General features: G+C 44.8%; 1 protein-coding gene across 1 annotated transcript in view; it reads right to left on the bottom strand.

Moving 5' to 3' along the window:
* The window catches only part of LOC129738845 (uncharacterized), a 166,262-nt gene that overhangs the window by 35,355 nt on the left and 120,222 nt on the right, over window positions 1-10,685 (bottom strand). The window lies entirely within an intron of this gene.

Here is a 10,685-nt window from a genome sequence, read left to right as displayed (position 1 = left end):
TCAAATCTTTTATTCAGAATTCTTAACTCAAACTTCAAAATTGAAAAAAAGATTTCATTCATCGGAACAGCACATTTAATAAGAAAAAGGTATCTAGAAATAACTACAAATCGAAAAAACAAAATCAGAATGCGTCATTTGTAGTGATACGAATGTAGATTATCAAAACGCCACTCTTTACCTCCAACTACTCAAGAAGGTTCAGCAGAAGCATTCTATAGTAAACAAAAATTATTCAAACATATATTTATGAGCATGAATGGAATTAAGCCAAGAAAATTTAATTAATGTTTTTTTACAACTATGAATTGAAAGTAAAATAACAAATAAAAATGCAAATATATGTTTTCTCTTACAAAGTTTGACAACACATGACAAGGGTCGACTGCAAATGATCAATAAACTTCTTCACAATTATTTTCACAAATTGCTATGACAGTGCAATGTCGAAAACCCCTTAAGCTTAAGCAGCACTTACAATAATTAAGACGAATTTCAATGCCCATAAAATCCGATCGTAAAATCAGCACGTTCTGTTAATAGGAAATATTGGTTTCATTCTGAAACCGAACACAAGACGACGCCACACCAGTTGGACTTCTCATTTTTTTCCGAAGGCGGGAGCAACTTTATCGCCCCTTTCAGGATCACCACCGAATGAAATATCCCGGCTCCTCACTTTAGTCGTGCTTGCCCGGATCAGAGCTGATCCGAGAAAATAAATGCAAAATTAAGCCATAAAAATTGCAACTCACTTTCTGCCCATTAATAAAGGGGCTGCAACTTCTTCAAGCAGATCAAGTGCGATGGGCCTGGATCCTCAGGTTAGGATCGATTCCTGGCACAGGATTAAATGTTGTAGTTCCTTTTTAAGCGCTTGTTCTTCGGTTTATAAAAAGAGACATCTTCCAGGCCACTTACTTACTAACTGACTATCTGGTGCATCCTTCTGGATCAAATCGGTTGAACAAACCTGTTTTATGCAGGCGAAGAATCCAGTTTGATGGCTTGCGTAGGGTTTCGTCGTTCAAAAGCGGGAACAAGGACCTACCTAAATGGGTCTCGTCAATAATGTTTGATACGCTCCAGGGATAGGTCTTCTCTAAATATCAACCGGGACGTTATTAGAGCAAGGACCCGGACGACTTTTAAGACGACAAGTAAGCAAAACAACCGGGAACGGCATTCCAGAAGCCATTAAAATTGTTTATTGACAGCCAGTCGTGTTGTGTCTGCCTCATGTCCTTGACTTGAATTTCTTAGGCTCTTTGAAGGCCGAGGTTGGTCTGGCTAATTGAAGCCTGTTTCATTGAACCGGACGTGTGGACCTTGATTCCGAAAACACTCTGGAAGCTTGTTTTCGATTAATCATCACTCAAGAAATTTCCAATTAGATAAAAAATACTTATCATCTGGTAGCGAATTGAAATCGTGACAAGAAAATTAAGGCGAGAGATCATGTCTTATTAGAAGAACCGTCTGAGCTTTTAATAAACCTCATCCGTTCTAGTCAATTTGACAGTATTGGATGCCAGAAGGCTTGTAACTTTGAGAGCCAATCCATAAGGAATAGTTAGAAGATATAGTTATTTCACAAAAAAAAAATCAAAATTTTAGAACCGATAAACTTCGAATTTCTTTGCTCTCCATCTTTCAAAAATAAAAGGTTTTTTTTTTAATGATTCGAATTTTTAAGAGCTAGAGCTGGAGTTTTGGATTGAAATTCAAAGATGACTTAAACTTAATTTTTGAAAATTCAGACCAGACAGACAGACAGACAGACAGACAGACAGACAGACAGACAGACAGACAGACAGACAGACAGACAGACAGACAGACAGACAGACAGACAGACAGACAGACAGACAGACAGACAGACAGACAGACAGACAGACAGACAGACAGACAGACAGACAGACAGACAGACAGACAGACAGACAGACAGACAGACAGACAGACAGACAGACAGACAGACAGACAGACAGACAGACAGACAGACAGACAGACAGACAGACAGACAGACAGACAGACAGACAGACAGACAGACAGACAGACAGACAGACAGACAGACAGACAGACAGACAGACAGACAGACAGACAGACAGACAGACAGACAGACAGACAGACAGACAGACAGACAGACAGACAGACAGACAGACAGACAGACAGACAGACAGACAGACAGACAGACAGACAGACAGACAGACAGACAGACAGACAGACAGACAGACAGACAGACAGACAGACAGACAGACAGACAGACAGACAGACAGACAGACAGACAGACAGACAGACAGACAGACAGACAGACAGACAGACAGACAGACAGACAGACAGACAGACAGACAGACAGACAGACAGACAGACAGACAGACAGACAGACAGACAGACAGACAGACAGACAGACAGACAGACAGACAGACAGACAGACAGACAGACAGACAGACAGACAGACAGACAGACAGACAGACAGACAGACAGACAGACAGACAGACAGACAGACAGACAGACAGACAGACAGACAGACAGACAGACAGACAGACAGACAGACAGACAGACAGACAGACAGACAGACAGACAGACAGACAGACAGACAGACAGACAGACAGACAGACAGACAGACAGACAGACAGACAGACAGACAGACAGACAGACAGACAGACAGACAGACAGACAGACAGACAGACAGACAGACAGACAGACAGACAGACAGACAGACAGACAGACAGACAGACAGACAGACAGACAGACAGACAGACAGACAGACAGACAGACAGACAGACAGACAGACAGACAGACAGACAGACAGACAGACAGACAGACAGACAGACAGACAGACAGACAGACAGACAGACAGACAGACAGACAGACAGACAGACAGACAGACAGACAGACAGACAGACAGACAGACAGACAGACAGACAGACAGACAGACAGACAGACAGACAGACAGACAGACAGACAGACAGACAGACAGACAGACAGACAGACAGACAGACAGACAGACAGACAGACAGACAGACAGACAGACAGACAGACAGACAGACAGACAGACAGACAGACAGACAGACAGACAGACAGACAGACAGACAGACAGACAGACAGACAGACAGACAGACAGACAGACAGACAGACAGACAGACAGACAGACAGACAGACAGACAGACAGACAGACAGACAGACAGACAGACAGACAGACAGACAGACAGACAGACAGACAGACAGACAGACAGACAGACAGACAGACAGACAGACAGACAGACAGACAGACAGACAGACAGACAGACAGACAGACAGACAGACAGACAGACAGACAGACAGACAGACAGACAGACAGACAGACAGACAGACAGACAGACAGACAGACAGACAGACAGACAGACAGACAGACAGACAGACAGACAGACAGACAGACAGACAGACAGACAGACAGACAGACAGACAGACAGACAGACAGACAGACAGACAGACAGACAGACAGACAGACAGACAGACAGACAGACAGACAGACAGACAGACAGACAGACAGACAGACAGACAGACAGACAGACAGACAGACAGACAGACAGACAGACAGACAGACAGACAGACAGACAGACAGACAGACAGACAGACAGACAGACAGACAGACAGACAGACAGACAGACAGACAGACAGACAGACAGACAGACAGACAGACAGACAGACAGACAGACAGACAGACAGACAGACAGACAGACAGACAGACAGACAGACAGACAGACAGACAGACAGACAGACAGACAGACAGACAGACAGACAGACAGACAGACAGACAGACAGACAGACAGACAGACAGACAGACAGACAGACAGACAGACAGACAGACAGACAGACAGACAGACAGACAGACAGACAGACAGACAGACAGACAGACAGACAGACAGACAGACAGACAGACAGACAGACAGACAGACAGACAGACAGACAGACAGACAGACAGACAGACAGACAGACAGACAGACAGACAGACAGACAGACAGACAGACAGACAGACAGACAGACAGACAGACAGACAGACAGACAGACAGACAGACAGACAGACAGACAGACAGACAGACAGACAGACAGACAGACAGACAGACAGACAGACAGACAGACAGACAGACAGACAGACAGACAGACAGACAGACAGACAGACAGACAGACAGACAGACAGACAGACAGACAGACAGACAGACAGACAGACAGACAGACAGACAGACAGACAGACAGACAGACAGACAGACAGACAGACAGACAGACAGACAGACAGACAGACAGACAGACAGACAGACAGACAGACAGACAGACAGACAGACAGACAGACAGACAGACAGACAGACAGACAGACAGACAGACAGACAGACAGACAGACAGACAGACAGACAGACAGACAGACAGACAGACAGACAGACAGACAGACAGACAGACAGACAGACAGACAGACAGACAGACAGACAGACAGACAGACAGACAGACAGACAGACAGACAGACAGACAGACAGACAGACAGACAGACAGACAGACAGACAGACAGACAGACAGACAGACAGACAGACAGACAGACAGACAGACAGACAGACAGACAGACAGACAGACAGACAGACAGACAGACAGACAGACAGACAGACAGACAGACAGACAGACAGACAGACAGACAGACAGACAGACAGACAGACAGACAGACAGACAGACAGACAGACAGACAGACAGACAGACAGACAGACAGACAGACAGACAGACAGACAGACAGACAGACAGACAGACAGACAGACAGACAGACAGACAGACAGACAGACAGACAGACAGACAGACAGACAGACAGACAGACAGACAGACAGACAGACAGACAGACAGACAGACAGACAGACAGACAGACAGACAGACAGACAGACAGACAGACAGACAGACAGACAGACAGACAGACAGACAGACAGACAGACAGACAGACAGACAGACAGACAGACAGACAGACAGACAGACAGACAGACAGACAGACAGACAGACAGACAGACAGACAGACAGACAGACAGACAGACAGACAGACAGACAGACAGACAGACAGACAGACAGACAGACAGACAGACAGACAGACAGACAGACAGACAGACAGACAGACAGACAGACAGACAGACAGACAGACAGACAGACAGACAGACAGACAGACAGACAGACAGACAGACAGACAGACAGACAGACAGACAGACAGACAGACAGACAGACAGACAGACAGACAGACAGACAGACAGACAGACAGACAGACAGACAGACAGACAGACAGACAGACAGACAGACAGACAGACAGACAGACAGACAGACAGACAGACAGACAGACAGACAGACAGACAGACAGACAGACAGACAGACAGACAGACAGACAGACAGACAGACAGACAGACAGACAGACAGACAGACAGACAGACAGACAGACAGACAGACAGACAGACAGACAGACAGACAGACAGACAGACAGACAGACAGACAGACAGACAGACAGACAGACAGACAGACAGACAGACAGACAGACAGACAGACAGACAGACAGACAGACAGACAGACAGACAGACAGACAGACAGACAGACAGACAGACAGACAGACAGACAGACAGACAGACAGACAGACAGACAGACAGACAGACAGACAGACAGACAGACAGACAGACAGACAGACAGACAGACAGACAGACAGACAGACAGACAGACAGACAGACAGACAGACAGACAGACAGACAGACAGACAGACAGACAGACAGACAGACAGACAGACAGACAGACAGACAGACAGACAGACTTGCTATTTTTCATAGTCTCTCTTGTTTGAAACTCAGCTATGGGTATTTAGTATCATTTTTCTAGAGTTATAAATACTGAGGTTCAAAACAGAGTTACTAATCAGAATTTAAAATCACCAACACTTTATTATTATAAGATTCTTGGTCTCAAATTTCAGTTGAACCTATTAAACACAAGACACAATCCGGGCAAGTCCTGCTTTACTCTGGCATACGAGGAGAACATGCTACTCGGGAACGAGGAGTTTGTTTCCTGTTAAGCCCGCAGGCCTACGCGGCCCTCATTAGATGAGAACCGATAAACGAAAGAATAATCGTAGCCAGATTCAGAACACGGGTTAGAAACCTTACAATGGTTCAGTGTTATGCGCCAACTGACGTTGCCGATTTGCAGGAGAAAGAGCAGTTTTACAGTCAACTGAACAGCGTGGTAGAGAGAATTCCGAAGGGTGACATTCAAATCCATTTGGGCGACTTCAACGCAAAGATTGGCTCCGACAATCAGGACCTTGAGCGCATCATGGGGCGCCATGGCCTAGGACAGATGAGCGAAAACGGAGAGCTGTTTGTAGAATTTTGTGGCAACAACAACATGGTGATCGGCGGATCGCTCTTCCCCCATCGACCAGCACATAAGGTCACTTGGGTATCCCGAGATGGCCGAACAGAAAATCAAATTGACCACATCTGCATCAGCCGAAAATGGAGAAGGAGCCTTCTTGATGTCCGCAACAAACGAAGCGCAGACATTGCATCTGACCATCACCTCGTCCTTGGCGAGATACGACTGAGAGTTGCGCGTGTCCAACGGCGCGAGGAGAAAGTCGGGTGTCGATACGACGTCCACCGGTTGGAGAATCCAGAGGTGAAAAGGGCATACGTTGAACAGCTAGAATCCCGAGCCTCGGAGCTGCCGACAGACGGAACATTCGAAGAACAGTGGTGTGGAATCAAGAATGCCTTTATCACGACGAGCCATGGTACTCTCGGTAAAGTTTGTGGAAGAAGAAGTGAATGGATGTCGGATGAAACTTGGAGGATGGTCGATGATCGGAGAAAGGCGAAAGTCGGAATTGAGCAGGCATGTACCGGGTCAGCCAAAGCAGCCGCCCGCTTACGATATGCGGAGTTGGAAAAGGCAGTTAAACGAGCTTGTAGACGAGACAAGAGAGCCTGGACAAACTCCCTAGCCGAAGAGGGGGAAAGAGCCGCCGCCAATGGAGATATCCGATTACTTTATGACATTTCTCGCCGCCTCAGTAGTGCAAGGACTAATGCAAGAATGCCGCTGAAAGACCGAGCAGGTCAGTTATTGACCGATTGAATAGATCAGCTCAAACGATGGACTGAGCACTTCGAACAACTCTTTCGAGTCACGAGTAGCGATGGCCAACAGAATCTGCAGCTCGAAGCGCCAACAGTAAGTCGCATAAATGGCGTCAACTCGGAAGCGCCTTCGCTGGCTGAAATAGAAGCGGCAATCAAAAACATGAAATCCAACAAAGCACCTGGGATCGATTGCATCCCTGCTGAAATGCTGAAAGCCGACCCTGCCCTATCAGCACAAATGTTGCACCGTCTTTTCGCTGACATCTGGGATACTGCAACATTCCCGGCCGACTGGATGCAGGGTATCCTCGTAAAGGTCCCGAAGAAAGGAGACCTGACAGAGTGCGGTAACTGGCGAGGCATAACGTTGATCTGTACAACCCTCAAAGTACTCTGCAAAGTGATTCTGAACAGGATCCAGGAGAAAATAGACGCTACACTCCGACGGCAACAAGCTGGATTCCAATCCGGACGATTATGTGTGGACCACATCACTACGCTACGAATCATACTGGAACAAATCAACGAATTCCAGGACTCTCTTCTGCTGGTGTTCGTTGATTTCGAAAAAGCATTCGACCGACTTAACCATGAAAACATCTGGGCGGCTCTAAGGCGACGAGGGGTCCCAGAGAAACTAGTCCATCTCATCGAAGCACAGTACGAGGCATTTTCGTGCAAGGTCTTGCACGACGGTGTCTTGTCCGAACCAATCCCGGTAACTGCTGGAGTGAGACAAGGATGTATTCTATCACCGCTACTTTTTCTAATCGTAATGGATGAGATTCTGATTGGATCGATTGACTGTGCACCGAACCGAGGATTACCGTGGAATCCTTCAACAATGGAGCAACTGAACGACCTTGACCTGGCTGACGATATTGTTTTGCTCGCCCAAACACAACCAGATATGCAGAACAAACTCGACGACCTCACCGAAAGTTCCAAAGCAGCAGGTCTCAAAGTCAATGTCGGAAAGACCAAGTCGATGGAGATCAACACAGGAAATCCCTCCAGTTTCATGGTAGCTGGGCAACAAGTTGAGAAAGTGGAGTGCTTCCAGTATCTTGGTAGCCAGATAACGCCTGATGGTGGTACCAGGAAAGACATCGAAACCCGGATCAGAAAGGCCCGATTTGCGTTTGCGAGTCTCCGAAACATCTGGCGGTCACGCCAGATCTCTCTACGAACGAAAATCAGAATCTTCAACTCAAACGTCAAATCCGTATAGCTGTACGGGTGCGAAACTTGGTGCACATATGCGGTAACGACGCGAAACTGCAAGTATTTGTAAACCGCTGCCTGCGGAATATCATCCGCGCTTGGTGGCCTGGCAACTGGATCTCGAATGAGGAACTACATCGCCGGTGTCATCAAAAGGCGCTAGAAATCGAGATTCGGGAACGTAAGTGGAGATGGATTGGGCATACGCTGCGAAGAGATGAAGACGAGATTTGCAGAGAGGCGCTAGATTGGAATCCAGAAGGTCATCGAAGAAGAGGCAGACCCAGAAATTCGTGGCGGCGAAGCCTAGCCGCTGAAATCCGAACAGTCGACGAGAATCTTGACTGGGACCAGGTGAAGACGCTGGCTCCGGATCGTCAACAGTGGAGGTCTTTTACCACGGCCCTATGCACCGGAGGATCGGCGCGGGATCATTAAGTAAGTATTAAACACAACAAGTAGAAGCTATTTAAGTTGTTTTTCCAAACGTGATAAATCTGACTCGTTCTAAGCCAAAATTGATCATTAGCTTACCAGAGGGTCACATGCTAAATTTCAGAACGATCTGACCATGGGGAGGGTTTGCTTGGGTCTCAAACGTGAAAGGAATTTTAAGGTATTTTGCTCGGGAGGGACAAAAAATACTGGTTTTTCATTTATTAATTTTTCCTTCTATAGCCGATTGCTTCTTTTAAACAATTTTCTTAAAGTCTAAACTGAGACAAATATTTTACTCGAAGACTACAACACTATTGGAATTGAAAAAAAAAAGTTATTGCGGTTAAAAGATTGTATTTTAGCCGAAAATTCTCGTATAAAAAGCAATGCGTAAAAAGTACGCAATGTGTGTTGGACGACAATATTTGGCCAAAATACATTCTTTGAAACGCAATAACTTTAAATTAATTAAAGATACAAATAAGTTCTGGAAAAATAATGATTATACTTAGGGGAAAAGGTCATTCCATTCACCCGTATTTTGGTAGCAGCATACGAATTTCAACCAGGTGATTGGAGTATCCATTTCATAAGCCTTATCCATTGATCTAATTTCCGTAAATCGAAACACTCACACGACTTCATATTCACAAAATTCCAAAGGTATTTCGAGTTATGAGACTTTGAGATATTTTAAGTTTTGAGTTGAATTATGAGTTACTTTGAAATATAAGATTTTACTTTTTAAGAACAAAATTCGGAGCAAACAAAAAACATGTGCTCTTGGATTTACAGTCGCCTACTAATCTCCTCGGTTGACTAAGTTCAAGAATGCAGCAAAAAAAAACAAACTTTCGGATGTCAGCATCAGTTGATTGTTTTGAAAAATAAAGATCTAAAAAAAATTTTTTTTTTATTTCGTTGAAACCAATCAATGGATGACGAACTATAGTTATTCTTGCAACATAAAATTTCACCTAACCAGAATTTTATTTCAAAGATATATTTTATAGCAACATTTTGGACAGCGCTAACCTCACATAAGGTAATTTCACAAAATTTATACTTGATTTTTTTCAAAAACGACATGTGCAGGTTCCCACAGAAAAAAAGCTTCAAACAACTAAGCATTGAAAATTTTTATTAGGGGAAAGTCGGGTAAGACGGACACTCTAAGGGCATCTGTATTCGTGGTCTATTCTTGCGTCTTATTTATACAAGAATTGAACCAAAGAAATTAGATCCGATCCAATGAAAAAACTGGCAACTGCACTCGTGTTCCATTAACTGTCAAACGGTTTAGAACTGCGTCAAATTGGATCCAAATCTCATCAGTTTTGGATCAATCCTTATACCAGCTCTAAAAAAAGTTGAGTTGAAACTGGTATAATGGATCACCAATGCGGTTGCTCGGGTCGGAATTTGGGTCTAAACCGGCTGTTTGGACCACGGATACAGGTGCTCTAAGGTATAAAAAAAAACAGATATTGCTTTTTACATCGTAGTTTTCGTGCAGATGGGCAGTTTAGGTTGTTTGCTATCGCATTAACCATTGGAATTGGTAAATTTCCTTCATCAAGACTGTTTTTATAGCAATCTATAACATGCTTGCAAATTACACTTGTCAAAAATGGTCGGGTAAAACGGACACTGCTCAGAAAACTTACATTATGTCGCAAAAATTGCTGATAAAGTAGGTATTTTTGTGAGTTAAGTATTTGAAAACGTTTTAAAACCAACATGGAACCAACTGGTCCAAGTCCAGCAGCGAAACAGTGTGGTTTCGGAATTCCGTGTTTTATGGGCGCTTTCTAAACTGGAGATCCGATTTTTGCAGTTTTTATGGCCTGTTTGACATGCCGAGTGCTTTTCGACCGACAATTGCTCTTGCCAAGGTCTTTC

Source organism: Uranotaenia lowii, chromosome 1 (genome assembly GCF_029784155.1).
Source record: "Uranotaenia lowii strain MFRU-FL chromosome 1, ASM2978415v1, whole genome shotgun sequence".
In the NCBI taxonomy this organism is placed as follows: Eukaryota; Metazoa; Arthropoda; class Insecta; order Diptera; family Culicidae; genus Uranotaenia; species Uranotaenia lowii.
Note: the sequence above shows the minus strand (reverse complement) of the source record. Positions and strands in the feature narration are given on the sequence as shown.